The sequence below is a fragment of the Acartia tonsa genome, chromosome 5 (assembly GCF_053477335.1).
Source record: "Acartia tonsa isolate MP-2025a chromosome 5, ASM5347733v1, whole genome shotgun sequence".
NCBI lineage: Eukaryota > Metazoa > Arthropoda > Copepoda > Calanoida > Acartiidae > Acartia > Acartia tonsa.
In genome coordinates, this window is record NC_137264.1 from 17,043,875 (window position 1) to 17,059,692 (window position 15,818).

General features: G+C 41.7%; 1 protein-coding gene across 1 annotated transcript in view; it reads left to right on the forward strand.

Annotated features, from left to right (window-relative positions):
• LOC145318887 (uncharacterized) overlaps positions 1-15,818 on the forward strand; it is a 36,540-nt gene that overhangs the window by 6,980 nt on the left and 13,742 nt on the right. The window lies entirely within an intron of this gene.

The window sequence follows — 15,818 nt, forward strand, 5'->3', positions numbered from 1 at the left end:
ATTATTTGGCATGCATACAGAGGCTTTGGAAAAAAGTTGTTCGAACACTTCCGCACAATGCTTTTTTATTACATTGCCAAAGTCATAAGTTCTGCCAAATAAAGCAGAAACTGCCCTTTCTCCTTGCAACCACTGCAACAACTTTAGCTAGCTTTGAGCTTAAATTATGCATTTTTGCGGAAACAATTACACAAAAATAAATTAATATTGTCGAAGCATAATTAATGAGTATGGTGTAAAAAAGGATGAATAAGCAGATATTAAGTTTTAGCTATCTAAATTCTGGAAATTAAATATTTGTAAATTCCTAAAAATAATTCTTCCTTATTCCCCCCTCCCCAACCAAAAAAAATATTCTAGATGAATCTCTCAGAAAAGAGTTTAATAAATAAAAACACGAATCATTTGTTAGATATTTGTTTCTATTTCTATATTTTCTCCTGCTCTCGATATATTTATGGCAGTTACTAAAAAAAAAATAATGTATTGTTAAAATACTCTATTTTTGTACTTTTTTTTATCCATAATTTTATATCTTTTCCCTCTGTGTACCACTTACATAAAACAGATGCAACTATATGTATAAATCAATATTGCGAACTTTAAATATACTACACACAAAATATACAGATTAACATTTTTTTATAATCTAATTTTGCATAATACATATTGATTGAAATAGGGTCCTTCTCGAGTTTTACTTATATTTTGAAAAAAAATTTACTTGCAGAATATATGAAAATATGTTTTGTATATAACATAAATTTAATACTATTGAACATGATTAGTAAAATACATTATTTTTATTGATAAGGGAGAAGTCACTTGCAGTTAAATACTTTATATGGAATATTGAAGTTGCGATGCTAAAGTATTATATATGTTGAAAGAGAAAGGAAATTGACGTTATTTTGTCTGTTTAATTAATCTATGACCCCTTTTTTACTCCAAAATTTTCAATAACCTAGAACAAAAATCTACATGAAGAAATATTTCTTCTGTCTATTCACTGTTAAAATTAATTTTTTTATTTAGTATCAATTGATACTCTGGAGAGTATTGGACCCGTAAGTACCCTACAACTATATAATTAATATATAACACTATGTAATACTATATAACACAATAATTATTACTATACAGAACCCATACATTTTTTTAGGTGGAGTCTAAAAGGGTCCTGAATGTAATTTGGTCTATCTCAAAAAACGCAAACTCAGTAATGTGCGACATTTTTAATGAATTAAATTAATCAACTTTTTTTTAAAGAAAGCTTTTCTATAATCACTAAAAGTTTAGCTTTTGTATAGTTGAGGTTGGTCCGCCTTTCTGTTGGTAACAATTATCGCTTATTGTTAATAAAAAATCCTTGCGTCCATGTACACTTTTTAATTACATTTTTTATGATACTTGTGTAAATAAAAAAGCTTATAAATGGTCCGTTGGTTGATCTGTTCATAACGGATAGCTTTTATTGTCATTAGGAATTTTAGAGTTGTCTAATTGATTTTCAACGTAGTAGTAGGGTGCCTGTACGATATAAAAAGTCAACCAGAAATTCCAGACGTTCATTATAAAATGCAAATTTTTTCTTTTTGACAACATTTTTTATGATTTTATGATTGGGGTTGGGGTGGGGGTGGGGTTGCGTTCAACGCTACCCTCTATTATCTCATTTCCTATTAGAGCTAGAAGGCTAAAAAAAAATTCTGCAGGTCCCCTGTTTGATAATGAATTTCTGACCTCAAGTGAATCAAAGTCAATTTTCGCTTCCTTCACCCTTTTATTAACCAACCTTTGTTTTTAAGTCCTTTTCTACTTTAAAATTTCAAACAGCTGTAATTTTTTTATTTTTGTAGCAAGAAGAACAATTTTTTTGCAGAAAATGTTTATCTTTAAGTAAATTTTATATTAGAAATATCATAACATAAATTCTAGCGGCCGCAGCTGTACTTGGTAGCTGCAAGCCGCCGCAGTCGGCGGAAAATGTTGGCGGATCTTTATGAAATTTTAATACATTATGTAGACATGTAAGAAAAGAAATTTGAAGTCTCTAAGTCAAAAATTGCGGTCACAGGAATCTTTTAAAGATTTCTGGAGACCTGGAGGATCAGGACCTGAAGGATCATACCTGGAACCTGAAATTGACTTGTACACCTGTATTTCATCTGAGGATGTATCACTAGAGGATATTTCAGTATTATGGTAAGATAAAATGCTTTGTTTAAGTCACAAAAATATATTTGCTTTTTACCTGGATGAAATTTCCAGGTTTGCTGGCATCCTGTTCCCGCCAGGATGGAGATATTCAAAAAGTTTTAACTCTCAGTTATGTGTCATACCCATACTTATAAAAGTCATACTTATAAGTTAAGGGTTAACAGTCGGGCCCCTTTTCAGACCCTAATCTGTAGGAAGGGAGGGGGGGTGGCATGAACACCCTTGCTTTTATTTCAGCTCTTTTAAGAGCTAGAGTCCTAAAAAGAATTATGCAAGGCCACTGTTTAATAATGAATTTAGACTATAATTCAGTAAAAGTATTTTTTTTATTTTTAAGGTAGAAAGGCAAATATTTAAGAAAATGTTTATCTTAATTATACTTATAATTCATATAGGGATTTACTAAAAGAGGATATTTAGTATCTTTGTAAGGTAAATTCTTTGTTTAAGTCTCTGGTATATGTTATATCCATATGTAATAAGTCACTTATTTATGGTTTTTAATCTTTTACACATGAAAAACTGAAGGGGGGGGGGGGGGCATTTAATAACATAATAAAATTTCATTATGATCTGCCGTAGTTTACCTGATGACTGCGGCAGCTGGCAGCTGCCAAGTACAGCTGTGCCCGCCAAAATTTATGTTTTGAGATTTGTAATACAAAATATACATAAAGATAACATTTTCTGAAAAAAAAATAGTTTTCTAGCTTCAAAATTTAGAAAATGGCAGCCTTTTAAAATTGTTTAATAAAAAAGGACCTAAAAACAAGGATTGTTAAATAAAAGGGTGAAGGAAGCTGAAATTGATAATAAGAGGGGGGGGGGGCGTTGCACCCCCCTCCCCTTCCCGACTAATAGGCGCAGCAAGGGGCCTTACTTTTAAGGGTTAAGGATGATAAGAACAAAGGGTTATCATTATCAAGAAATGAAGAAATATGTGAAATAAGAAAAAGTTACTTGCCCTGTCATCTACAGATACCTTACAATGATGGAAAATTCAATTTTAATACCCTTATTTACTGAAGTTTTTAAAATCAGACCACAAAAGATACCATCGGGAAATGTGAAAAATATAAAAATAGCCAAAAAAAACCTATTAAAGATTTAATCTAAAAATACTAATATCGCTTAGATATTGAAAAAATAAAATTAATAGAAAATTTTAACATGTCTAGATTAACAATAAGAGCTGCTTGTAACGTACAAAAGTACAAACGTACAAACTGACATACAGACGTAAGGAGGGACTGATCCCAATTATAGAATGGCTTCGCTTTCAAAATTATCTATTTTAACTTTTCTTATCATAAAATTGTAAGTAATGTATCTATTAAATAACAAATTAGATGGTGGGTTCATTTCCCCCTTTTTGTTTGACTATAAGTAGAGCCCCCAGTCTTGTCTTTGTTTCCATGAAAAGGTAATAAAGTACATATTAATATTTTTAATAAAAAATGTTATTGCATAATAATAGTTAACCGAAATTCCGTATCATAATAAACAAATAATTTTGTCACTTATAATGTTTTTTTATCATATACTTCCTTTTTTTCATCTCTTTATTTATGAAAAATTTACGTTATTTCTTGTTGGGAAAATTATAAAAAAAAATTTTTAATATAAGCTTTTCTAAATTAAGATTTTATTTCATCAAAATTACCTACAGTTTAATTGAAAAAGAATAGGTAATAAATTAATAATTAAAAATGTTTTGATTGATTTTTTCATTTCAATTAAAACACCCTTTCTCCTTTTCCCACTGTTCTACATGCATAGTTTGAAATAGATAGAACAATGATGGACAGACGGAGCAATCTTAATTGTAGAAAAGCTTCGATTATAACAAGGATTTCATATTTAAACATGTGAAGCTTATTAAATTAGACTGCCTGATAAGCGAACTCTTTAAAACTAGGAATATTGTTGAGAAAAATAGATATATTTTGACTTAAGTCCATGCTCCTAGCTAGTACCTCTTTAAAATACCTATTCTAATATGACTAAATCAAACCTAACCTAAATTAATTGTTGTCCAATTAGGTTTTAGGATTTTATCTTATATTATAAAGCTTGATAATAGAAATTCTTTGTATTATAACATAATGCCTGACCTGCAGTAAAACAATTATGACAACATCCATAAAAGAGAAGCTCCATAACAGTAGGACAAACGAACATAAACCCTTGAGTGTCAGAACTAAATAAGCAGAAGAATATAAATGTATATTTGTCAACAAAATTGTAGGCAAAACTGCTAAAATACATACACTGTTTAAGGACATACTTACATTTTTAGGACTTGATTTTAGAGATGCTTCGCTTATAACATTATACCTAGATGTAATAGGAAACGGTATTAAAACAAGGATGACAACATCCATAAAAGTGAAGCACTGAAACGGTAGGACAAATGGACGTGAACACTTATATAGTGTCAGACCTGAATAATTAGATTATAAATGTATAAGAGTCGGAGCAAAATTGTAAGTAAATTTGTTGAAAAACTGATTTATACAGGATAATGTTTATGGACATATTTACATATTTAGAACTTGATTAAAGAGTTGCTTTGCTTATAATATTATACTTTGTTGTCCTAGGAATCAATATACCAAAAATTAGATCAATCGGATGATTAGATCACATAAACATTTGTTGTTAAACAAGGATGACAACATCCATAAAAGCGAAGCACTGAAACGGTAGGACAAACGGACATTAACACTTGTATAGTGTCAGAACTGAATAATCATAATATAAATGTATAAGAGTCAAAGCAAAATTGTAAGTAAATTTGTTGAAAAACTGCTTGATTCAGGATAATGTCAGGACATACATACATTTTTAGGACTTGATTATAGAGTTGCTTCGCTTATTACATTATACTTTGTTGTCCCAGGAATCAATATACCAAAAATCAGATCAATCGGATGATTAGATCACATAAAAATTAGTTGTTAAAAAAGTAAAAAAATCTTTATGTTTAAAATGGACGTACGGACATTTTTGTGATAATAATAGAGTTGCTTCTAAATCGTACCTAACTATTAAAGGAATCACCATGCAAAATTTAAAATCGATAGGTCAATTCTAACATGCCTAAATTAACGAAAAAAAACATCCGTTACGGACGAACGGACCGACCCTAATTATAGAAAAGCTTCGCTTTTAAAAAATAAAATTTGTTGTAGAAAAAGTAGAAAAATCATTATGTTTAAAATGGACGTACGGAAATTTTGGTAATGATTATAGAGTTGCTACGCTTTCTAAATCGTACCTAACTACTAAAGGAATCACCATGCAAAATTTGAAATCAATAGGACAATTCTAACTTGCCTAAATTAACGAAAAAAGCTATCCGTTATGGACGGACGTACGGACAGACTGACCCTAATTATAGAAAAGCTTCGCTTTTAAAAATCAGATATAAAGATTGATTATAAGATATAAAAAAAAACATTAAAAAGGTTGGACGTGCGGACTTTCTAGTAAGGATTATAGAGTTGCTACGCTTCATAAATCTTTACTTAACTGTTATAGGAATTATCATGCAAAGTTTGAAATCGCTAGGACAATTCTAACATGTCTAAATCAACAAAAAGAGCTAACCGTTACGGACGGACTGACGGACAGACTGGCTTTAATTATAGAAAAGCTTCGCTTTTAAAAACAAACAATAAACTACCCCGCCTTTTTGTCAAATAAGAGAGAGTTTTGTAAAATTAGGGTCGGTCCGTCCGTAATGGTTAGCTCTTTTCGTTAATTTCGGCATGTTAGAATTGTCCCATCGATATCAAACTTTGCATGATGATTCCCATGACAGTTAGGTACAATTTATAAAGCTTAGCATTTTGACAACATGTTGTTGTATAATATGCTTCTCCTATTCATCTGATTTTTGGAATATTGATTCTTAGGACAACAAAGTAAAGTATTATAAGCAAGGCAACTCTACAATAAAATCCTAAAAATATAGTATGCCTTTTTATTTGATCCTATATATGTGCAATTTTGCAACACATTTATGTATAAGTTTGTTTAGACTTAAAAATTAATGTTCTGCTTCTGAAACTCTATAAGAGTTATTGTTTTAAATAGGTAAAATAGTTAAAACCTTCCCTGGACTAATAAGAAGCTAAAGACAAAAAAGCTTACTACTTTATACAATAGGATACATCTGTGCTTCGCTAATAACGGATGTTGTCATCTTTGTTAATTGTGAATTAACATTTTTAGTAGTGAAGCTACTCTATAATTTGAAATGTCCGTCTGTCCGTATGTCTTAGTTTGGGGGAAACATGATTTTCTCGGCTCCTATAAAAGATAAAAGGCTGAAACTTCTTGTCAACATTCTTATACTTGATTATTAGTAGCGAAGCTACTCTATAATTTAAAATGTCCGTCTGTCCTTATGTCCGTCTGTCTAATTAGTTTAAGGAAAACGTGATTATCTCGGCTCCTATAAAAAATAAAAGGCTGAAACTTTTTTTCAACACTTTTATACTTGATTATCAATTTGCATTAATTATTACATTGTTCCTAAACGTCCTAAAAATCAACGTTTTAAAAATCATGTTTGAAAGTGACATACAGACATTTGTTAAAGAGTATATAAAGTTTTTTAGAGTTGCTACGACCTATAAATAATGCTTAAAAATTAAGAATGATAATACAAATTTTGAAATTCATAGGGTAATTCTAGCATGCCTAAATTAATTATCGGCGTTTTTTTCTAGCTAGGCAGGCAAGGGGGCCGAGCGCTGCGGCTAGGCAGGCAAGGGGGCAGAGTGCTGCGGCTAGGCAGGCAAGAGGGCCGAGCGCTGCGGCTAGGCAGACTAGGGAGCCGAGCGCTGCGGGCTTAGGGCGGACAAAGTAACCATAATTTTAGAAATGCTTCGCTTCAAAAGATTCATAATGATATTAATTGTTCTATTCATTGTCCTTTTCAATATTAATGCGATATTCTTAAATATCTTATTCCCATTATTATTAAATTTTCTTTAAAAAAATAGCTCATAACTTTTTTTGTCCATTTCGTCCATAAAGTGTTAACACACTATTATATTCGTGTTCCCCACCCAACTATAAATTCCAAGTACACCTCTCATAGTACAAAACTGTATAAAAAGTCGTCAAAAAAGGAACACGTAAAAATTCAAGATATCTGACAGTACAAACAGGACATTCAGGACCCTTTTAGACTCCACCTTTTTTTAGTATCGATTGATACGCTCTAGGGTACTATAGAATACGCTGTAGAAAAGTTTATAAAAATAGTAATATTTTATACGTTGTAGGGTATCGGAAAATACGCTGTAGAAATGTTTCTTGATGGTTTATTATAATAGTAACTATTCATTCGTTCTAGGGTACGAATCTGTACTGTAAAGAATAATTAAAACAGGCACCATTCGTGCACACCTCTCATGGAAGTGTTTCAATGCTTGGTCGTTTTAGACAAAGATGAAATGTAACTATTTATGCTCAGATTTATAGTTTTGTTTTTTGTAATTATGACTGACCATAGTTTTTATTTTTAAGGATAATGTTTAGTCCTAAACATCTTTAAAGTAATTTTTTTACTAAATTTACATTTAAATTAATGTTTTATGGCTCTGCTTGGTATGTTTGTTGATATAACAAAATGTATATGTACATATAATAATCATATATTATAAACTGATCTTTCATACAAAGTAAAACAGTTTTATTCCCTACAAAGTATAAAAAATTATGATAGAGGGTAACAACAATTGCGAAGGAGGGCAATGAAAAATTACTTCTACCGTATTGAATTATATTCCCAAGAGCGTATTAGACAATACTATACAGACAAATACATTATTTAGTACTACGTGTTACTTCAGAGAACATTACCTAATACTTAATAAAGCATTGAAAACTTCCTTGTATCGTAATGAGGTTTTTTTCCTACTACGTACGGATTGATACTATACATTAATGTGAAGAATATAGAGTATCATCTGATGCTAAAAAAAAAAATTATTTTCAACAGTGTTGTCCTAACCCCGAAGAGTATATTTAGTAATTATTTATAAAATATGTCTCGTGTAGTTTACAGCTCTATACACTGTTAAAAATAATTTTTTTTTTTAGCATCAGGTAATACTATATATTCTTCACATTAATGTATAGTATCAATCCGTACGTACTAGGAAAAAAACCTCATTACGATACAAGGATGTTTTCAATGCTGTGTTTAAGTATTAGGTAATGTTCTGTGAAGTAACATGTAGTGCTAAATAATGTATTTGTCTGTAGAGTATTATCCAATACGCTCTTGGGAATAAAATTCAGTACAGTAGAAGTAATTTTTCATTACCCTCCTTCGCAATTGTTGTTACCCTCTATCATAATTCTTGATACTTTGTAGAGTATGAAACTGTTTTACTTTGTATGAAAGATCAGTTTATAATATATGATTATTATATGTACATATACATTTTGTTATATCAACAAACATACCAAGCAGAGCCATAAAACATTAATTTAAATGTAAATTTAGTAAAAAAATTACTTTAAAGATGTTTAGGACTAAACATTATCCTTAAAAATAAAAACTATGGTCAGTCATAATTACAAAAAACAAAATTATAATTCTGAGCATAAATAGTAACATTTCATCTTTGTCTAAAACGACCAAGCACAAAACACTTCCATGAGAGGTGTGCACGAATGGTGTCTGTTTCAATTATTCTTTACAGTACAGATTCGTACCCTAGAACGTATGAATAGTTACTATTTTAATAAACCATTCTCTTGCGTATTGTCTGATACCCTACAGCGTATGAAATAGTCTGGTAAGCCGAGCGTACTCGGCCCACAGGGTAACGAGTTCGGATTCAACGGGCCCTAGCCTTTAAGTATTCTACCAAACAAACAAGCAGGATTCAATCATACAGAATTATATATTTAAACTGAATAATATTTACAAGTTATGTTTACTATATATATACAACAAAAATATGACAATAGTTAGGTTTGAAGGGGGTGTGGGGCGCTAGGGCTTAGCGCCCGACGGTAGACAGGCTGTGGGGGCAGCGGTGGTAAAAGGGGAGGCAGTGCCTCCCGATTATATAAGTGCATGATGGACTCGTGATAGTTGCATGTTCAAGTCCCCTCCCCACATTTAGGCAGGCTTAGTTTGACCGCCGGGTGCGGGGTTAACAGCGGTCATGAGATGGATAGTGATATAATAGGATTAGTGCGGGGGGTTTGTTATCATAAGTCACAGCGAAGCAACTCTGTATTCGGCCTGTCCGTATGGGTGTCGTATTACCACAACCTCCCCTTCAAGGGTTGTGTGGCTCCTGAGCCACCAGGCCTTGAACCTGGGGATACGACAGCCGGCTCATGCGCCGGACAGGCAGTTCCTGGGGCACAGCTCGATGGAGGACAGCTCGGGCTACACAGGCTCCTCGGGACACTCGTTGCTCGGTCTGACTGTGGTTGGTGATCAGCATTGTCAGCTCCTGGTTGGCTTCTAGGCGTGGGTTGGCCACGGCCAGGCCTCGCCGCTGGAAATTTTGCCTCGTCTGCAGGATCAGTTCTGTCTCGGCTGGTAACTGGACACGGAGGCCTAGGCAGATTCTGGTGGTTCCTAAGGGTGGAATGGTGATGGCAAAGGGCGCATAGAATTCCATGGGGGCGCCTGCTTGATTCAGGTTGCTTGGTCTCCTAGCTCCTACCCGGATGGGGATGGCTGTCATCAGCAGGGGGCACATGGCTTCTTCTTCTTCTTCTGGGGCGGCTTCTTCCATCGCAGTGGCTGGCTCTTCTTCTACAGGTCCGCTGCTGGCTGGCAGGTTCTCCATGTCTGCGTCAGGGTTCCAGATGGCATCTCTGAGTGGCTCTTGAGCGGGCGGCGGTGGTTCGTTGGGTTGCTCCTGCAGGTTTTCCTCCACTGGGTCACGATCTTGGCCGCTAGGCTGTGGGGCGGCTGCGGCTGGCTGGTGCACTGGGAACTCTCCTGGGTTGCTAGCTGCGGGCGCCGCCGCTCCAACTGGCAGCTCGGTGGCATCCTCGTCGCCGTCCACGTCAACTTGGATGTCTTCTGGGATCTGGTGGGCAGTCACATCTCCAGTGTATTTGCGCAGTCGGCCTACATGCGCGGTAACTTCTGAGATCCTGGCTACTGGAGAGGCAGGTTTGATGACATAATGGACTTCTGTAGCTTTCCTCACTACTTTCCAGGGGCCAGTCCATCTCTTGGTAATCTTGGCTGCCTTTCCTGGCACCAGGCGAGGGGCCAGGTACCAGACCAAGTCTCCAACCTCATACTTGGCCGTGCCTTCGTAAGCTGCCGCGCTCCTCCTGATGGCTCCCTCCTCCTTCTGCTGGATGGCATCATAAACTGCATAGTAGCGCTGCAACAGAGCTTGGACGTTGGCTGGAACTGAAGCATATTCGGTCTCTGGCAGCCGTAGCACCATGTCCACCGGAAGTTTGGCCTCTCTCCCAAAGAAGGCCAGGAACGGGGTCACACCAGTGGATCTACAGGCCTTGGTGTTGTAGGCAAAGGCGATGGCAGGCAGGTGGGGCTCCCAGTTGTTATCGTCTCTGTCTAGGAACAGGCGCATGCCTGTGTTGAGCGTCCTATGAAACCTCTCCACTCGGTTGGACTGCGGATTGTAGGGTGGTGGATGTGTCAGGCCAATCTCGAGCCGGGAGGCCAGTTCCTGGAATACCTGGCCGGTAAATTCCATTCCATTGTCGGAATGGATCTTCAGGGGGCATCCGAACGTGGCCAGGTGGCGGTGCAACAGGGCTTCAGCCACCGTGAGGGTGCGCTTGTTGGGGATGGCGTAGAGGCTGACAAACCGGCTAAATCCATCTTGGCAGGTGAGGATGTAGCGGTTCCCAGCTGGGGTCTCTGGCAGTGGCCCCACCAGGTCGATGAATAGGACTTGCTGTGGATACCCCTGGCGGGAGGGCACGTGGATCCCCTGCTTCAGCCTCTCCTTGGTAACTTTCTGGACACACTCAGGGCAGGTTTGTACCATCAGGCGGACGTCACGGGCCAGGTTGGGCCACCAGAAGTGCATGGCAACGCGGGCGATAGTTGCGTCCATCCCAAAGTGCCCAGCCATGGGGGTTCCATGGGCTAGAAAGAACGCATCCTGCTGGAGGGCCGAAGGCAGCAGGTATCTTGTCCTCTCTCCTGTCAGAGTCTGGTCAGTGGTGGTGAGGCAGCCATGCTCGTCAAGCCCCAGGGCTGAGAAGCGGCTGGCGTACTGCTGCTCGTCTCGTTCCTTGCCACGCAGCTCAGCCTTGGTTGGGGCCTTGCCATCAGCCACCCATTGGCGGACACGGAGCAGGAGGGGGTCCTGTGTCTGGGCTTCCAATACTCTAGCTGAATCCAGTCGGGCGGCAGGAGGCCGGCTAGCTGCGGGCTCCCCTAGCTGGGCCAGGTTGTGGATATACTCAGCCTGCTCTGCTAATTCTTCGGCGCTAGCCGTTGGCATGTTGGCATCTTCCCGGCGGCTGAGGGCGTCGGCGTTGGTATTCTGGGTGCCAGGCCTGTGGCAGACGGTAAAGTCTAAGGCCGCTAGCTCCTCCTGCCAGCGGGCCACCATCCCTGTGGATGTGTTCAGTGATTTCATCTGTAGCAGGGCAGAGGAATCAGTGTTGATCTGGAAGCTGCGGTAGGACAAGATGCCGTGGAATTTTCGGATCCCATAGATAATGGCGGCCATCTCTCCCTTCCAGGACGGGTAGCGCGTCTCAGGGTCGGTTGTCTTGCGCCCCACGGCGGCAATCAGCCTCTCCTTGCCCTCCTGGCATTGACTCAGTATGGCAGAGATGGCGCGGCTGCTGAAATCTGTGGTGAGCTGGAACACTGCTGGTAAATCAAACCTGGGCGGCGCTCGGATGGGGGCCTGTCGGAACTTGTCCTTGAGTTGCAGCAGCTGGGCTTCCATCTCAGGCGTCCAGGTTAGGGCCTTGGCCGTCTTCTGCCGATTCATCTCGTAGGTGAGGTCTGCATACTCTGGGATGAACAGGCGGTAGTATCCAAAGAAGCCCAGCAACGCCAGCAAATCCTTGGGGGTGCTAGGGGCTGGCCAGTCCAAGATGCGGTCAATATAGTCCTCTTGCATGGCTATCCCCTCTCGGCTGAGGGTGTGACCCAGATAATCCACCTTGGACCGGAACAACTTGGTCTTGGCTGGCTTGAGGCGGATCCCTCCCCTGCGGTGGGCTTCCAAGACCTCTCGGAGCCTGGCCAGGTGGGCCCAGGTATCCTGGTGGAAGGTCAGGACGTCGTCAAGGTATGACTGGAGGTTGGCTGTGCCTAGTGGGTTTAGGACCCCTGCAATAAACCTGGAATAGACAGACGGTGCCGTAGCTAGGCCAAAGGGCATCCTTTTCCATTGGTACAAGCCCCTGGGGGTGGTGAAGGCGGTGCAGGGCCGGCTATCCTCAGACACACGGATGGTGTAGTATGCGGCCACCGCGTCTAGAGCACTGTAGACACGGTGCCCGCCAGCTCGTTCCACCAATTGCTGGATCCTAGGCAGGGGGTAGCTGTCCAGCTCCAGACACTTGTTGAGGGCCCTGTAGTCGACGGCCCAGCGGGTGCTCCCGTCCTTCTTCTTGATGGGCACCAGGGGGCTGCTCCAGGCGGAGTCCGACGGCTCTATGACTCCTTCCTGCAGCCAAGTGTCCAGTTGTTTCTCCAGTTCAGCCTCTTGCCGCGGGTTCAGATCCCTAAATCTCTGGCGGATCGGCTGGGTCCCTGGCTTGAGGCGCAGCTGCAATTCAACCACATCTGTGCAGCCGGGGGTAGAATTGGAGAAGACGTCCCTGTACTCTGACAACGTAGTCCAGACCTCCTTCTTGAGCAAGGGGTCCTTGCGTAGGAACTCATTGTCTTCCATCTCCAAGGCCTCCCACAACTCTTGCATGTCTATAGGCTCAGCAGGTTCTTGGATCGAGTGGAGACGCGGGGGAGGTGTATCAGAGACCTCCAGAATGTCAGGTTTGACCAGCTCCCCTGCCACTGGGAGGCCAGCATCCAGCAAGAGGGGCACCTCCCCCTCATTTACCACCAGTACTCTAAACACAGTGGCAGAGCCAGGCCTGTGGGCATACAGGCCCTCTGGAATAACAAGGTCCTCCCCAAACCTCTGTTCTGGGGCAGCTAGTTGAATGGCATCCTTGGTGCGATGGCCTACTAGCTCAACAGGGACTGCCATAACCCCGCGGCCAGGCAGGACCACTCGCTTGGCTGTGCGGAGCTGGGGTAGTTGACCGTCAGTTGGAGTGACAGCGCTCAGCCTATACGTGGCTGGTGAGGGGTCAGCCTTGGCTCCGGGACCCACCGGCCGCGACTTGACGGGCTCGGCTTCTGGAGAGGCTGACGTGTCGGAGCCAGGCTTGGCTCCGGGGGCGTCCGGCCACGATTTGACGGGCTCGGCGCTGGGAGAGGCCAGAATGCTGGGTCCAGCTTTGGCTCCGTGGGCGTCCGGCCGCGACTTGACGGGCACGGCGCCGGGAGAGGCTGGGGCCTGAGAGTTGAGTGTGGCTCCGGGTTCATCAGACCGCGACTTGACGGGTCTGGACTCGGGCTTGGCTGGTGGACTGGCTGGAGGTCCCAGGTAGAGGGGGCCAGGTGGACACGGCTGGCCGTTGATAAAAATGTCGGAGGAGAAGATTGGTTCTGGAGGGCTGGCAATCTCAGGAAACGTTGTTGGCAGGCTCTCCCTTGGCACCTTGGGCACTGGGGGCAACCCCATGGCTAGCAGGTTAGCTCCCTTGTGTGCGTTGAGCTCAGCGTCCACCCAGTGTGTGCCTTTCTCAACCACACGCGGCTGCTCAGGCAGGGGGCCTGGCAGAGGCCCCTCATAGCTTAGCTCTCTCTCGGCTGTCTCCCGGTCAATGGGGACGCCACGGAGTGGGATAAACTCCCCACGCGCCCACAAGCAAGGTGGTTGCATGTCGAAACAGAGCCTAGTTCCGAACTCCTTGAGAAAATACCCTCCTAAGTTCAGAGGGTGGGAGAGATTTCGGACCACAGTCACGTGGTATAGATGGAGTATAAGAGTGTGTGAAACTGCCATATATAACTCTTTTAATTTTCCAATTACCTGGAGGGGCTGGCCTTCCTCATTAGCAGTCAGGATCTGGGTGTTGTCCGGAATCAACATGCGTTGCACGCCCATCGCGTGCATGAGGTGCTCAGAAATTACAGCAGACCCTGGTACACGGTTGCCAGAATCAACCATGGCATCAACCTGTACATGCTGGGCAGGGTCAGGAGTAGGAAACCTCACCCTGATATGGCAGGGGAAGTGGAGGTCCTGCCCTTGAGACAAGGGGGCCTCTCGTTCGGCTGGGGTTGGCAGAAACTTTGGTGGTGGCCGCACCGCAGCTATGGTGGTATCGCTTACCATGGTGGCTTAGACTGTAGCTTCGAATCACTAGAGCTTATTAATTATCACTTGGTCAACAATTTTATATTTATTTTTATCACTTGGTTGACTTTTTATACACAATGATGTGTTGTTATCACTAGGAGCTCTAGGTGTGATTCTGGAAGCACTGGCAGCAGGGAATGTCCGTCCTGCAAGGTTCAGAGGGGTGACGGCGGTAGGGAATGACCCGTCCTACAGCGCCGCTGGTTCGAATCCCGACAAATGGCGGCAGGGAATGGCCCGTCCTGCAGCGCCTCGGGTTCGAATCCTGGGAGGCAGCGGCAGGGAATGTCCCGTCCTGCCGTGCCTGTGGCTCAAAATCTGCTATCCGTTGCAGTGGTAGGGCTTACTTGTGTGCTGAAGCTTCGCAGCCACACATTGCCTTCTTAGGGAGACCAGCACACAGCTGTCTGTCTCGTAGGTTTGGCCTGGGTGTCCTGGGGCTTGTCCCAGCTACACTTGCCAATTTAGACTCAGTTTTGTAGCCGTCTGAGCTAAATTATCCGGTTGCCGTGGCTGCGCACCTAGCGCTACTCCTACACGACACGGAAAAAGCGTCTTAACTGGCGCTTTTAGCAGGCTAAATCTGCTTGCCGTAGGCCAGAGGCCCACATATTGCGTTCAAAATGATGGAAATTCGACCTAAAAAGGCCGTCTCACGGGTCAGTTGGCGGCTGATTGTCCCCTTACTTGCCAAAGGGTCCAATCAGAGGTAGAATAGGCTAGTTTCTGTAAGGCTCGATTGAAACACGCTGACACCAAGTTCTGGTAAGCCGAGCGTACTCGGCCCACAGGGTAACGAGTTCGGATTCAACGGGCCCTAGCCTTTAAGTATTCTACCAAACAAACAAGCAGGATTCAATCATACAGAATTATATATTTAAACTGAATAATATTTACAAGTTATGTTTACTATATATATACAACAAAAATATGACAATAGTTAGGTTTGAAGGGGGTGTGGGGCGCTAGGGCTTAGCGCCCGACGGTAGACAGGCTGTGGGGGCAGCGGTGGTAAAAGGGGAGGCAGTGCCTCCCGATTATATAAGTGCATGATGGACTCGTGATAGTTGCATGTTCAAGTCCCCTCCCCACATTTAGGCAGGCTTAGTTTGACCGCCGGGTGCGGGGTTAACAGCGGTCATGAGATGGATAGTGATA